This window comes from Microcebus murinus, chromosome 1, assembly GCF_040939455.1.
Source record: "Microcebus murinus isolate Inina chromosome 1, M.murinus_Inina_mat1.0, whole genome shotgun sequence".
In the NCBI taxonomy this organism is placed as follows: Eukaryota; Metazoa; Chordata; class Mammalia; order Primates; family Cheirogaleidae; genus Microcebus; species Microcebus murinus.
The window spans coordinates 146,727,073-146,741,292 of record NC_134104.1 but is presented as its reverse complement, the minus strand read 5'-3'; the positions used below and the strand labels follow the sequence as shown (position 1 = coordinate 146,741,292).

The 14,220-nt window shown below is 41.1% G+C and overlaps 1 protein-coding gene across 4 annotated transcripts in view; it reads right to left on the bottom strand.

Annotated features, from left to right (window-relative positions):
• MYRIP (myosin VIIA and Rab interacting protein) overlaps positions 1-14,220 on the bottom strand; it is a 334,798-nt gene that overhangs the window by 220,140 nt on the left and 100,438 nt on the right. The window lies entirely within an intron of this gene.

Genomic DNA, 14,220 nt, shown 5'->3' with positions numbered 1-14,220 from the left:
TAAGTAAGTAATAAGGAAGCCAGAACAAGGAGGCGTCCTTGCCAATGAAAAAGTAGGAGTTGCTGGATCCTAAGGACAAAGGATTATTGAAGTGGGGCTATTAGAACACAGGAAGTGGGGTCAGAGAATGGGGTACTTAAGGTCAAGAATTCAGAGGCTGGTCATTATTGAGAATGACAAGGACTAGAGAAGGACCACAGACAGGACGATTAGTGGAAGGCAAAGAACTGAGAGACTGGTGCCAGAGGGTGACTGCAGGAATGCCGAGTCACCAAAGTGGAGCGGGAAGGCCATGGGACTAACGGGCAAGACTATGGTGGCGACCCAGGTAATAAGGTGTTCTGTGAATGAGTGGGGCTGGCTACAAGGCTGACAGATGGCGGGGACAAGATGGGTGGTGGGTAGTACATTCAGACAGCAAATGCTTCAAAGGACCTGGGGTCCTAGTCTAGATAGAATAGGCTCAGAGTTATAATGGGGAAGTGAATAAACAGCCATTTTTTTCAAAAAGATGCAACAAAGCTATGTCCTTGGGGGAGAGGCAGGCTTCAGAGCAAAACAATGAGGGCAACACTCAGAGAGGAGCTGAGGACAGGGGCCCCTGCTGATGACAGTGGTGAGCTCCAGTGGGGAGAGCAGAAAGGTTTGGGGGGGTCGAGGTGGCAGAAGTGGAGTCAGAGTAGAGGCTGAAACGCACTGCATGGGGAGAGAGTCCAGGGGTGGAGGAGGCTTGGCTTTATGAGGGATGAAAGGTTTGATAGGATGGGTCCTGGAGGCCCCTCGGGAGGCAGTGGAGAAGGGGTTCTGATGACAGCCTCCCTCTCAAAGATCACTCTCTTGGGATAATTGTGGTGCTAACACTGGGTGTTAGGCAGTGTGAGGTGGCAGTGGTCTGATACTTCATCGAGCACAGAAAATCTATTCAATCTCTCTTCAGCCTTCAGAAAGTGGAAACGTTGAAGCCAATGGTCCTTCCACTAGGTGACAAATTCATTTTGGAAGGTTAATTCAACAAATACTTGTTGAGCCCCCATTGTGTGCTATGCACTAGTTTAAGCACGTAGACTATATCTGTTTACAAAAGAGAGGATACAAGGATTCCTGCTCTCAGGGCACTTACATTGATTACACTACATACTGAATAAGTAAATTATTTAGCATGATAGAAGGTGATAAGGGCTATAGAAAAAGGAAAAAGTAGAGCAGAATTAAAGGAGACCTGGAGTGTTGGTGTGTGTGTGGGTGCAATATGAAACAGGGTGGTCAGAGTGAAAAGGTGACATTTGAGCAAAGACTTGAAGGTGGTGCAGGGAAGAGCATGGCAGGAAGAGGGCACAGCCAGTGCAAAGGTTATGAAGTAGGAGGTCTGCCTGTTGTGCTAGAGAAACAATAAGAGCACAGAGTGGCCACAGCAAAATGAGCAAAGGGAAGAATAGTAAGACGATAATGAAATAATTAGGAATAAATGCAATTAAGTAAATGGGAACTATTTCTAGAGAAAGAATTCACGTCCACACGGACAGCATCACATTATACAAAAACAGCTCTGAGTTGGAAGTCAGAGCCAAGGCAGGAGTAGAATTCAGTTGTCCTTTTTCACCACGAGACAGTGAACAAGTCATTTCATCTCTATGATTATGAGTTTTTTTCTCTGAAAATGAGAAATTGGAGCAGAGAACTCTCTTAAGTTTCCATCTGGTTCAAAAACTCAAGCCTCGAGGGAATAAGGACGTATGTTCTGAGGGGAGCTGGTTGCAGTGGTTTGCCTTTGGAGGACACTAGAAGCTCACTGAGACTGAAGTTTAGCTCAATCTTCACTACAGTTGCCATCCGGCTGCAAGAACTACCTATTATCCTCAATTAACAGTCACTCAGAGGCCACTAGAGGGCAGCCCTGCACTTAGAAACTGGAAAACTGTCTACTTGACAATGGGAATGTGTCACCTACTGGCCCATGATGACCAGAACAATCAGAATGAATAACAAGACACTCTGAAAAGCTTTCAATAGAATTTAAGTTTTTCAACATTTATTTACTCTGTAGCCTAATATCATAACAATTACTACCAGCCCTTGAATGCCTGATTTTTAAGCCTTTCGCTTAAGCCTCGAAATAATTCTATGAGTGGCGAGCTACTCTTACTGTACAGATAGATAAGAAAGCAGAGACCCACAGAGCAGAGCCTGAGACAGGGATTCTTGTGCACATGATTTATTATTGTAAGATGTATTGCCCTCAAAAGGAGGAAGCAAAAGAAGCAGGCTAGGAAAGGGGAGGGAGCCTAGAGCCTCCCGAGGGGAGGCTCCTCCGAGGGGAGTCCTCAGAGCCACTGGATCTGTAAAGAGGGACTGGGTGTGGCACCATAGCATCCACTACGGAGCATCTTGTCCAGGGATACTGCTGGTAGGTGTCACAGCACGACTTCAAACCCAGGTCTGTTTGCCTTTTACACCTCATGTTCTCAGGGAAGTTGAGGAGGAGAGAGATTTGTTTGTAGCTGTCACCAAGGTTCTCATACATAAATGTATAATTAATTACAATAAAATCAATAAACCAGGAAAAGAAGAAATGAGGAAAAGAAATAAAAGCAGCAGGAATCAAATGTAATCAGAATGAGGATGTCCTTTTGGGGACATTTGTTCTGTCTCTGTGGCAAGTTTCAGGTCAGCTTCAACATTTAGATGCATTACCAAGACATAAACCCAATTCCTAGCTAACAATAGAAAGTAATAGAAATTTTACTGAGAGGTATGTGCAGAAATGGAGGTGTAATGCTGTACATCACACTGAGAAACTTCCTTTTGAAAACCTCTCCTTAAAACATCTCTGTTCGGGCCAGAAACATCTTTTCCCTGGTGTGTGTAGGCTGGCCCGTCCTGCCCCACAACCACTCACTATTTTACAAGCACAGCCCTGGAATGGAGGTGCAGAGACCAGGGTAGTGTTTGGGTCATTTGCTGCACAAATGTACTAACCAGAAGAGATCCTTTACTGCTTTCACTGAGCACACCAAAGTGTCCTTCAAGCTCCCTGGCAGCCAGAGCAAAAAAGGAAAATGCGGTAAATTATATAATTTTCAGTTTCGCAAAGAAGAAAGGAAGCTCACAAGTTCCTCACAGGAGGCATTATTTCCTAGCACCTAATTCTAAATAAAATCTCTCATGTGGGTGTTTGTACTGGGGAATCAAAGAACATGAAGATTAATGTCTTCAAGTATTTTCTAGAGCATGCGTTCCCACTAATGTCTATCTTAGAGCTCTTTTTATCTCCTTTTTGGCCCTCATCATAACCTATAATTAATGGTTTTGTGTATCTATTCATGCTGCTCACTTGCCAATGGTCTCCTCCACTGGAATATCAATTCCATGAGGACAGAGGCCCTGTCTGGGAGGCTCAGCCCTGCATCTTCGGCCTCCCCCAGGGTCCGGGGGCGGGCTTGTCAGCTATTTGTTGAATAAATAAATAAACAGAATAGATCAAGCGTCATGGTGACGTGATGTGGCAGAAGAGGATTTAGTAACCAATATTAGCAGGGTCAAAACAGTCCAGCATAACAATTGAAACCTAATAATTTATGATGGAATCAGTAATTCATATTACTCAAACTTTAAGTTTAAAAACTATGTTATACAGCAAAGAGGAATGACTATATACACATCTACACGATAAGCAAAGGGGATAGTTTGATCAAGTAATTCAACATTGCTTTTCGTTTTGTTTTTGATTTGCTTTCCTCCATTACAGCAGTATTTCCTATTTTCCTGACTTGATGGTTAATTTAGTGCAGCACATATTGCACCGGCCCTGGTAGGGATAAAGGAACTGGATCACATAAAGGTGAAATGTCATCCAAGCCCACTTTTTCAAACATCAGAAACCTGTATTTCAGGTTTATATTTGGCAATGATATTTGGTTATGGATTAAGCCTCGTCAAAAGCAAATTTCAAAAAGATTTCTGAAGAAGTTTCTATGATTGCTTTAGATTTTAAATATATCTAATCTTTGGTGAAACACCTAATACCCATTCGATGTCAAAACAAATGCTTTTCTTTCTATGATATGTCTAAAGTAACATTATTCTAGGCAACTGAACCCTATGGAAAATGCAATTTGACATATCCTCTTATCTATGAGTTCGACATTACAGGGTAAATAATCCCAGAGAAGTTTTTGACAATGCACTATGATATATTCTTGCTTCGGAAACCAGAAAGTGTTTTCAAGATCCCATTTTCAGGAGAAATGAGGCCTAGTAATTGGGACCATGAGTCAAGCAACACCCCCTGACAAAATTATGTAGCAGATATTAACAAGGTACTTCTTCCTCTATAAAATACTTTTTAAGATGAACAATCTTTACTATTTAGTTTTTCCTACTAGATATTTTATAATGGTGAAATTACTAAATTTGTTATGAAAATATTTTGTGCAGTTCCCAAGAGACTTGGCAAGCCCCGAGCTGCTGAGACACAATGATCAGCAATTGTTATTTAACACAATCGAGGCCATCAAGTGTTTGCAAATAATGTTTAACAGTGGCTCGTAAATGGTTCCACTGGTAATTTCGTTTGGTAAGAAAACTGGCAATTCCATTAACAAAAGTGCCGAACAATATCAGGGGATCAAAGCTGTATACAAAGGTCCAATTTCTCATCCTACGCAAATACATATGATGTTGCCAACATAGACGGGTGTTGCTGCCAGTACAGACTGTGAAAGGAAAGATGAGTAGGCCCATAGAACCCCGTCCAATGCAAGCCACCAACTCTATTCCATTTACTTGGAGAAACTTACCCAATTACCACTCTCTACTGAGCCAATTACTTTCTCCCTGTTCTGTATATATCCCTACTAACCAGCACTCTGACACTGCTCTGTCTGCCATTCTAGGAGGCACTTTCCATGTGTCATTTCATTTAATACTCTTGGAAACCTAATAAGATAGGCTTGTCCTTATACAATAGATGAAGAAACTAATTGAGGCATCATCCTATAATCATATACCTGCATGTCCACTTCCTCTTCTAGTATTTTGAGTTCTTCAATAACCACGTTTTATTTTTCTTCATGTTCTCCAATGCAATAAGTTCATTTTTATGTAACCTGCCTATATTTCCCGAGCTCCTCCTATTAGCCAGGGGCCTCCCCAGACTGACATACAGTGGGCCTTCCATGAACATTCGCCGGTGTGTTCTAACCCCCAGCATTAAATTAGCCCTTAGCTATATGTCTTACACATAACATATGCTCCTGCAATTGGAAGAAATCTGGCAGATAAAATTGTCTCTTCAGGAACTTGGCAGTGTTTCAGATCTAGCAGCCAGGCTAACAATGAAAACAATTCAAAACATCTCAAAGGGAGGATCACAATGTCATCAACAGAGGGTCTTTCTGAACCAAGACCCCAACAGCGTGCATAGTAATGGTCTCCCACAGTGCCAGGCCATGCAGGAGGCAGCTGTCGTTTTGACAAAGAACCAGATTGCCATACCCTCCCTTGATTTGCTATAATGAGACCCCAAGTGCTAAAATAGAACATAAAAAAGGGAAGAATGTAAGGAGAAAAAAGTTAATAGATATCAAATAATAAAAAGAAGTATTAATATTGAAAAAATTTGTGAAAATAGCCCGGACAGCAGAGACATCTAAGAGACGAACCTGAATATAGAAAGAAAGGCAATGTTAACAGGTAAGACTATAGCCCAGATAAGGAGGGCCACTGTATTAAGCAATCTTTTTTTTTAATTTATTTCGCCATATTATGGGGATACAAATTTTAAGGTTTCAATAAATGCCCTTTCCCCCCTGCTTCCACAAGTCTGAGTTTCCAGCATGACCATCCCCCAGATGGTGCACATCTCATTCATTATGTAAGCATATACCCGCCCCCTTCCCACCTCCCCCCTGCCCAATACCCGATTACTGTAGTACCTATGTGTCCACTTAGGTGCTGCTCAGTTAATACCAGTTTGCTGGTGAGTATATCTGGTGCTTGTTTTTCCATTCTTGGGATACTTCACTTAGTAGTATGGGTTCCAGCTCTAACCAGGAAAATATAAGATGTGCTATATCACCGTTGTTTCTTAGAGCTGAATAGTACTCCATGGTATACATATACCACATTTTATTAATCCATTCTTGGATTGATGGGCACTTGGGCTGTTTCCACAGCCTTGCAATTATGAATTGTGCTGCTATAAACATTCGAGTACAGGTGTCTCTTTTGTAGAGTGTCATTGGATCATTTGGGTAGATGCCCAGTAATGGGATTGCTGGATCAAATGGTAGATCCACTTGTATGTAAGCAATCTTTTTTATGTGAAATTAAAAAAAAAAAATGACCTCAAATAATCTCTTTTTTTTTTCTTTTATCTTCAATTCTGGGCCAATTTCAAATGGGGACAGTACTTCTGATTACATTTGGTAAAGAAAAAAAAAAGATTTCAAAAGTCATACCATAAGTCAAGTTTAAACTTAAAGTAAAATTCTGTAACACTTACAGATTTTTTATAAATTTGGTAAAATACACATAAAATTTACCATCTGAACTCTTTTTAAGTGTACAATTCTATGTATGGCATCTAGGACATTCATATTGTTGTGCAAGCATCACCACCATCCATCTTCATAACTCATCGCATCCTGTAAAACTAAAACTCTGCACCTATTAAACAATAACTCCCCACTCCTCCTTCCTCTCAGCCCTGGCAACCACCGTTCTACTTTCTGCCTCTATGAATTTGACTACTCCAGGCACTTACAGATCTTTTGAATAAAAATGTAAGACAAGAAATGTGAGTGCTCCAACATACACTGATAACACGTCCAAAATACACAATGCTGTTTATGTAGAAAACGTAACTGGAAATCGAGCCAGGACGAGGCAATTAATGCAGCAATGAGTCTTAGACTGAGCAACGAGCATTGATCCAAAGGCACCCATGATATGAGATCAGACCAGGCACCAGATCCCACCAGGCTTTGCAGTCCTTTTCAGGCATTTGGGTCTTATTCTGAGTGACATGCAAGGTCACTGGAGGGTTGTGAACAAAGAAGAACATTGTGTTATCTGTTCTCTTAGCATCTATAATGAATGGCGTTGGTGCCACACCCAGAGCTCCTTACACCTTGATGCACCCATTCTCTCAGTTGCTGTTCCCCTTCTCTGAAAAACTGCCCTTGGCCTTATGAGAGTCTCTCTGCCCAGGGGTCATACCAACCCATCCCAAGTGATCCTGGTTAACCCTGGTTCATGCTTGGTTGGCATTCGGGAACAGCTACAAAAGGCCAGCCCTTTGCCTTAAGGTGGGACAACGCTGTGGTGCCCCAGGGCTCCCCATGGGGTTGGAGTGAAGCTCAGTGCGTCTGAGACCACATTACTGCCCTGCCCTACCCTGCTTCAGACACTCCCCTTCCCTTGAGAACATTCTTACAGTAAATCATATACATCTGATCCCTGTCTCAGGCTTTGCTTCTAGAGTAGGCGTCCTCAAACTATGGCCCGCGGGCCACATGCGGGCGTTTTTGCCCGTTTTTTTTTTTTTTTTTTTTTTACTTCAAAATAAGATATGTGCAGTGTGCATAGGAATTTGTTCATAGATTGTTGTAAACTATAGTCCAGCCCTCCAATGGTCTGAGGGACAGTGAACTGGCCCCCTGTTTAAAAAGTTTGAGGACCCCTATTCTAGAGAACCTGATCTAAGCAGCATTCTGACCCTTCTCCTTCACACACTGTGTTGCAGTTATACTTTTACACTTATTTCTGCGACTCTTCAGCTAATTCCTGCCTTCCCCATTGCAGCGTGAAATCCTGTGCCCACCAAATACAGCAACCACATTCACTGAATGACTTAAACAGATCTTGGAAAAAGATCTTTTCACCACTGGCTTTATTTTTCATTATGAAAGTATCGTGTCGATGCTATTTAAAGGTGACAGAGTATGTATGTGGTTGCTGTGTTCGTGAAAAAAATAATCAATTGCCGATTTACTTGCCATTTTAAAATTACCTATTAAATGCCACGAAATCAAATGTTGCCTGCATCCTCCAGTGATTGTGTGACCGAAAGGTGGTTCATCTGACCGTATCTGCCACACCAGCTACTTGGTTTTAATTACTAAAACACTGAAAATCCTATGAGAGACAAACTCATTAAAATCTGGGTTGAAAGATGGGCGTGTTGGTGCACACCTGCAGTCCCAGCCACTAGGGAGGTTGAGGTGGGGCAATCACTTGAGCCCAGGAGTTCAACACCAACCTGAGCAATGTAGCAAGATCCCATTTGTAAAAAAAAAAAAAAAAAAAATCTGGTTTGAGTGCTTCACACAGCTCTACTGTGTGAAAAACTTTAGGACTTAGCATTCCACAGCTATCAAGTCATTATTTTCATTCAACTGTCAACATTAGTGCACAATGAAGCCCATCAGACATTTCTATAAAGGGGCTTCCCAACCCTCTGTGAAATTTCCTCCTATATAATTTTTCAAACGTGGGAAAATAAGCAACTCCTACATCAAATACCATATTGAAAGTGGAAAAATTCTACAACTTAGACCATAAAAGAAGTTGTGGGTCTAGGTGATATAGCTAGTAACATTTTTAAAAATTCAAGACAAACTTCAGTAAAACACATAGATAAATTGTGAAGCACTTTTTTTTTTTTCCCAAACAAACATCTTTAGCAAGATTATGGAAGTAGCCACCCAGATTAGAGCACTAAACTCACATTTAATGGTGTGATCAAAGCTGTAGTCTGAACTGATTTCTTGGTGATCTTAATAAGTCCTGTTCCCAATCAGTACATAGCCAGGCTTACACCAAATTTCTGGGAAGACTGTTCATGTCAACACAAACATATGGCACTGAGGAATCATAATCCTAGGCAGAACATTGAGTCCATGTGTTTACAATGTGAGAGAGCATGCATTTAATCAGGGAGGGGCTGCAACTCACTCTGCCCCAAGGTCACGTAATGACAGGCAGGCAGACAGACTGCTGTGGAAGACACCTACCACCCTCCGCAGTGCTCATCACCCCCTGGTAACCTTCACATCTCAAACCTGTTCAGAACTTCATACCAGCACCCTATCCGGGCAGCATAAAACCCCCAGTGTTACATGGGTCTGATATACACCAATGCACAAAATACAGCTTGTCTGAATTTCTCTTTTTATGCTTGAGGACTACGATAGCCATTGCTAATTTCATGAGTGCACTGTATGCCATCCCAGGTCTCAGTTCAAGGGCATCAAAGGGGACTAGCCCTCATCAGGAGCAACATGGTTCGAAGCCTGGCTCTAGAACCACACCTGAAGGACTAAGGGTAGCAGTTCTAAGTAGGTAATGAACTCTTCTCTAAAGCATCCTGTTGAGATGAGGCTTGGAGAGCCATTTGGGGTAACAGATGGAGTTATTTTATGGATCCCTGAGGACATCTACCCTGCCCAATACCTCAGACACACACATATATATAGGGGGTCCACAGACATTGATGAATGGAGGAATTCCTGTACAAACCCAAAGGAGGGGAAAGCTGGACCCTCTAGTAGCAGGTGATGACCTAGGAAAGAGGAGAGAAAGATTTTTATATATAAGAGACCTGGAAGGTTGGGTCTGAAGAAAGAACAAAGGAAGAGATCAGAGGATGCACAGAAAAAGAAGAACGAAGAAGAAGATGCACAGGATAGAAAACTAAAGGTTGATCTAGAAATTAAACAGCCTTAAGGTTTGCAGATTTGATTCTCTCCATGTGCTCACTTGCTCCATCCTCTCAATAAGTTTTATGCAGAACTCCACTGCACAAGACCAGCTTCATCCTAGCTGTGTTTAACCCAAAGTCACCATGCCAAACACTTTTAATAGAGGCAGTACTTCCCTCCCATGGAGGTGGGTGCTAAAGGTGGTCCAGCCTGTGAGAGCGAGCCCCACCTTGGCTCTCTGTGCACTGAACAAATGTCAGGTTGGGGTCTAGTAGAGCAGAGAATGCACCTTGTCAGGAGCATAGTTGTCCAAGAAGTGTTAACGATGCCATTGTCAATGGGGAGGTTGTATAACTTACCTGTAAGTTTCTGGGGGCCTGGTTTAGGTGACCCCTCCCCATTCCTTCCCCTGAATGATCTGTTCTCAGAGTGCTGACTAAGCCAAAGCCTGGCCCGAAGGATCTGCCCTCCTTAGGCCTCCCAGGCCTTGGCAGGGACTCCCCTTAATTCACGCCTCCTCTGGTACTTCCAGAGTGTTTTCTTTGGATGTACTCCTTAGTAGATAAGGTGAGGAGGGAAGTAAGCACTTTTACTTACTGCCACCTTTTTAAAAAACAAAATAAACTATTTTATGATTAAAGGAAATTTGGCAAATAAAGTACAAGTGAGCAAACAAAAATTACCCAGAATAATCATTTTTAATATTTAGGAATAGTCCCTGCAGACCTTTGCAAAACTCAATACAAAAATACATATACGTACTCTCTGTGTGTTTACAAAATTAGTCTTACTATATATATGCATTTTATTATCTTTACTTCCAAAATACAAAGACAGTATGATAAACAGGGTCACATGAATCAGTTGAATGGGGAGAGAAGATTAAGATCTGCAGGGCATGGATTTTTTTTTTTTTTTCTGGTCTAAAGGAGATGCCCACCAATGTAATCTAGCTCTACTGCTCCTATGAAAAGAAGGACCCATTTCCTTGTTTCAGAGGAGAAAACTGAAAGGAGGAAAAGCAGCAACTGACAAGCAAGTACAACACCTGTCTCTGTTTCCTAATTCATCTGCGTGAGCTTCCCATGTGTTCTCATTTCCATCTGCCAAAGGGCAATCAGAACATGTCCTTGTGTCAAATGATGTTGAGAAGGTTCAAAACAAGAATATCAAAATAACAAGAATCTGATTGGGACTTGATACTTTTTAGAGCATATTTATTTCCTTATTTTGTTCAGCATAATCTGGAATCACAAAAAAATGATATTTATGATTTTTAAAAGTAATTCAGAATCATAATAAAGTTCAGCTTCACGTTAAAATTATTTTGTGTCACTGATACTTTAAAATTATATCTCTCTGCTGGTATGGCTCTATTTTCATCCAATAAAACAGTTAAATTAATATGCAAATAATTGCATACTGGGAAGAACAGAGGTACTGATAATAATCACATCTTCAGTACACTCTGAATAAGAACTAAACTGCCAAAAATCACTACCTCAGAGAAGAAACCACTGTTGTTAATAATTATTGCCATTGAAAGAGAAAATTCTAGGGTGAATATCTGTATTTATTCCAAATTGTCTTTGTGAGTCATTAAGTCTTGCTCATGTGAATATAAGATATTATAAGAAGTAATTGCAGTTTAACATGGTGCCAGCATTTTGTAGCTCATAGTCATAGCAATGCAGATACCGGATACTGTGCTTTAAGGTGATTAATGCTTAGGAATAGCAAAGACCCATAACTGTCAGTTATATTTTTACTGGCATTTTATTGCTCAGGAAGGTTGTAAATGTCAATTCTGCTTTACTCTCGGAAGTGGAAATCATGCATTTATTAGAATTCCTTAACTGGCTTTATGGTCAACAGATGGCACATGAATCATTCATAGGTGTAATATGATAAACTGTAGCAAAACCTCCGACCTGGTTTTATTCACAGCCAGGAGTCTCATCCATGCAGATGGCATGAGGTGCCTGTCATAAGGAATGAGTAAGAATTTCATTCAAAATCAGTGCGCTATTGCTGGTGTCCCCAGGAGCTTGAAGTTACAGATTTCTTACATGCAAAGACAACAGATAACTTTTGAATCTTCTCCAAGATGAATTTTTAAGATGTTTCCATCTGGCTTTCTATTTGACTTATGATCTAATTGTATTTTTAAATGGAGCATAGCAATGTCTACTATCTATCTAGATACTATTATATCTGTGGCAAATCATAACATGTCACCCCCAAATATGTCTCTTTATAACATAAGGACTGTTGAGCTGAAGGTAAATAAGAAGCAGATGCACCAAAGCTCTCTGCCCTCCCTCTATGTGCCTAAAATCAAAACATAAATTGAGAGAGACCGAAGCTATCCCCTTTCCCTTTCTGCACAGGAGAACACAGGGTAACCACTGAAGACAGGTTTAGACCATTCCTGACTTAGAGATGGCACCAGAGGAATCTACAGGAACAAGCTTTACCAATCATCTTTTATCTTTCATTTTTTGCATTCCCACAAGTTGCTGCCCCACAAGCGACCTTTTCCTTTGTCTTGTTACTTCGCTAAAAATGTATTGTTTTTTGTTGAAATTGCTATATAACTTCAAAGCCACCTCTTTGATAATTCCTCTTTCCCTGAGTATCTCTCATGTATATATGAAATATACATGTTAACCAATTTCGTTTTTCTCTTGTTAATCTATTTTTTGTTGTTTTGTTGTTATAGGCATCTGTTCCAACTATGAATTATGAAGGTTAAGAAATTTTTCTCCCCTACATATCTATAAACCCTCCTTATGTAATCCTAAATAAAATAAATTACAGACGTAGACACATTTACTACTTCACAATGTTATTATCTGCCTCACACAGTTTTTATGAAATCAAATTGTAGTAATTGTGAAGTCAGGTAATGTGTGTTAGTCACAATTTATTCCCGCTGATCCTAGGTCTTTTGGCCATTTTCTCTGTCACTGAAATCTCCACCATGAGGTAGGTAGGACGAGAATGGAATTCAAATTGAGGTAGTTCACTGATTTTCTTTTTTATCCCTGGCAGGTAGGAAAAAGTGGAAATGTATGGCCATAAGGAACACCCGGAGAAGACGAGAGTTTTGTCTTATTCATGATCAGAGTTTAGGTTGACACACACACATATCTATGCATATACATATATATGTAAGATGCTACAGTCATCCTGAAACAGTTTAAAATGCTTCTTTGAATCTCTTACCTCTTTTCTCTATCGGCAAGTGAACCTCATATCTATGTTATGAATTAGTTGAGATAATAGTGGTGACAATTAGAATAACAATAGCAACTATTGTACTGAATGCCATCTATCATCCAAAGTAATTTACATATACTATTTGCCCCTAAGTAACCCAGCCATATAACTATGATTATACCATTTTAAGGTGAGGAAACTAAAGTTCAGAGCAATTACATAGCGTGTTCGAGTTCGCACACCTGGAATTGCTGTGTTACATGAATGGGGGGCTCACTCCTGTGGATCCAATCTCCACAATGCCTTCCAGCTGGCTGACATGGGGGGAATCACTCCAGCAGACTCCTGGCTCTCTGATTTTTGGTGGGTTCAGCCATTGGGGAACCCCAGCAGGTGACTGGGGGGAGAGAGGGAGGTGCACTTTTAGGGGCAGGGTACTGTATTTCTTTTTCCCCAGCTCCTTCTCAAGAGGACAGTTTTCATCCCTTAACCAAACATCACAGCACTGTTGAGGGCAGCCCTCTGTCCCAGACTTTCTTTCCAGGCTTCTAGTAACCTCTCCCTCCCCTAACCCCTGAGATTAAGGATAAGAATGGCTACAGAGTACTATAGTATCATTTGAGGTTTCCCTAGAGCCTGTTCACTCCTTTATAAACAGGACTTTTTTGTTAACCCCTCCTCAAATTATCCTAATTTGGGTGTACCATTTCCTTTTGGGACCCTAACTGATACCTGTGCTAGTCACTGCGGCTTGCTCTGAGGATGTACAGTCTGTGCCTTTAAGAAGCTTTTATTCTTGAAGATGGAGCAGAAGTAAACAACTAAGTGGTCTTTCAGTATTTTCAAATGCACAGTATCTGAAACCCCTTTTCTGGTAAGTGTTGGAGAACCTCTCCTTCAATATCTTCTGTATTCTTGGTAAAACTCTGGGTGCCCTCCCCTGGCTTCTAAAGTGTCTGGGCTTAAGCCCAGCTGCATTCGATAATCACTTGGCAATGGATGCACTCTGAGGAGCCAAGGAAAGCCCTCTCAACTTATTAGACACAGCCCTTCAGAAAGGCTGGTTCTGAGGAGCTGGAGAGATGACAGAACATGCGGGGGTGGTCTTACCCTGAAATCCTGGAACTATCCAGCCACCTGCCAGACTTAGCTACAGGACAGAGCAGCTCTGTGACAGCCAAATATATCATCTTTCTAATGTCCTTTCCCCCAGCCAAGGTAAGAAGGACTTGAACATTTACTTTCACAATGTGCAATTTCATTGCAACAACTAAAGGAACAACTGCTTTCAACTGAT